Source organism: Diceros bicornis, chromosome 3 (genome assembly GCF_020826845.1).
Source record: "Diceros bicornis minor isolate mBicDic1 chromosome 3, mDicBic1.mat.cur, whole genome shotgun sequence".
Taxonomy (NCBI): Eukaryota; Metazoa; Chordata; class Mammalia; order Perissodactyla; family Rhinocerotidae; genus Diceros; species Diceros bicornis.
In genome coordinates, this window is record NC_080742.1 from 26,480,021 (window position 1) to 26,482,867 (window position 2,847).

Genomic DNA, 2,847 nt, shown 5'->3' on the forward strand with positions numbered 1-2,847 from the left:
AAAAGGTAAACAAAATCGATAAACCTTTAGCTAGACTCACCAAGAAAAAAAGAGAGAAGACTCAAATAAATAAAATCAGAAATGAAAGAGGAGAAATTACAACGGGCACTTTAGAGATACAAAAGATTATAAGAGAATACTATGAAAAGCTATACGCCAACAAATTGGATAATCTAGAAGAAATGGATAATTTCTTAGAATCATACAACCTTCCAAAACTGAATCAAGAAGAAATAAAGAATTTGAATAGACCAATCACCAGTAAGGAGATCAAAACAGTAACCAAAAACCTCCCCAAAAATAAAAGTCCAGGACCAGACGGCTTTCCTGGTGAATTCTACCAAATATTCAAAGAAAACTTAATACCTATCCTTCTCAAACTCTTCCAAAAAATTGAACAGGAAGGGAAGCTTCCTAACTCATTCTACGAAGCCAACATTACCCTGATACCAAAACCAGACAAGGACAACACAAAAAAAGAAAATTACAGGCCAATATCACTGATGAACATCGATGCAAAAATCCTCAACAAAATACTGGCAAATCGAATACACCAATGTATTAAAATGATCATACACCATGATCAAGTGGGATTTATTCCAGGGATGCAGGGATGGTTCAACATCTGCAAATCAATCAACGTGATACACCACAGTAACAGAATGAAGAATAAAAATCACATGATCATCTCAATAGATGCAGAGAAAACATTTGACAAGATACAGCATCCATTTCTGATAAAAACTCTGAATAAAATGGGTATAGAAGGAAAGTGCCTCAACAAATAAAGGCCATGTATGACAAACCCACAGCTAATATCATTCTCAATGGTGAAAAACTGAAAGCTATCCCTCTGAGACAGGAACCAGACAAGGATGCCCACTCTTACCACTCCTATTTAACCTAATATTGCAAGTCCTAGCCAGAGCAATCAGGCAAAAAAAAAAAGAAATAAAAGTGATCCAAATTGGAAAGGAAGAAATGAAACTGTCACTATTTGCAGATGACATGATTTTATATATAGAAAACCCTAAAGAATCCACAACAAACTTTTAGAAATAATAAATGAATATGGTAAAGTTGCAGGATACAAAATCAACATACAAAAATCAGTTGCGTTTCTATACACTAACAATGAAGTTTCAGAAAGAGAAATTAAGAATACAGTCCCATTTACATTTGCAACAAAAAGAATACAATACCTAGGAGTAAATTTAGGAAGAGAGGTGAAAGATCTGTACACTGAAAACTATAAAACATTGTTGAAAGAAATTGAAGAAGACACTAAGAAACTGAAAGATAGTCCATGCTCTTGGATTGGAAGAATTAATGTTGTTAAAATATCCATACTTCCTAAAGCAATCTACAGATTCAATGCAATCCCTATCAAAGTTCTAACAACATTTTCTACAGAAATAGAACAAAGAATCCTAAAATTTATATGGAACAAGAAAAGACCCTGAATAGGCAAAGGTATCAGGAGGGGAAAAAAAAAAAAAAAAAGCTGTAGGTATCACACTCCCTGATTTCAAAATATACTACAAAGCTATAGTAACCAAAACTGCATGGTACTGGCACAAAAACAGACACACAGATCAATGGAACAGAATTGAAAGCCCTGAAATAAACCCACACATCTATGGACAGCTAATTTTCAACAAGAGATCCAAGAACATACAATGGAGAAAGGAAAGTCTGTTCAGCAAATGGTGTTGGGAAAACTGGACAGACACATGCAAAAAAGTGAGAGTAGACCGTTGTCTTACGCTATACACAAAAATTAACTCAAAATGGATGACTTGAATATAAGACCTGAAACCATGCAACTTCTAAAAGAAAACATAGGCACTACGCTCTTCGACATCGGTCTTAGCAACATATTTTCAAGCACCATGTCTGACCGGGCAAGAGAAACAATAGAAAAAATAAACAAATGGACTACATCAAACTAAAAAGCCTCTGCACAGCAAAGGAAACCATCAACAAAACAAAAACACAGCCTAACAATTGGGAGAAGATGTTTGCAAACCATATATCTGATAAGGGGTTAATATCCAAAATATATAAAGAACTCATACATCTCAACAGCAAAAAAACTAACAACCCAATTATAAAATGGTCAAAAGATCTGAACAGACATATTTCCAAAGAAGATATACAGATGGCCAACAGGCACATGAAAAGATGTTCAACATCATTAACTATCAGGGAAATGCAAATCGAAACTACAATGAGATATTACCTCACTCCCGTCAGAATGGCTATAATTAACAGGACAGGAAACAACAAGTGTTAGAGAGGCTGTGGAGAGAAGGGAACTCTCATACACTGCTGGTGGGAGTGCAAACTTGTGCAGCCACTATGGAAAACAGTATGGAGAGTCCTCAAGAAATTAAGGATAGAACTACCATACGATCCAGGTCTTCCACTGCTGGATATTTATCCAAAGAACATGAAAACACAAAAAAGTAAAGATACATGCATGTCTATGTTCATTGCAGCATTATTCACAGTAGCCAAGACTTGGAAGCAACCTAAGTGCCCATCAAGGGACGAATGGATAAGGAAGATGTGGTATATATACACAATGGAATACTACTCAGCCATAAGAAACGATGAAATGTGGTCATTTGTGACAACATGGATGTACCTTGAGGGTATTATTCTAAGAGAAATATGTCAGAGGGAGAAAGTCAGATACCATATGATCTCACTCATAAGTAGAAGATAAAAACAACAACAAACAATCACATAGAGACAGAGATTGGATTATTGGTTACCCGAGGGGAAGAAGGGAGGGAGGAGGGCGAAAGGGGTGATTAGGCACATGTGTGTGGTGATGGATTG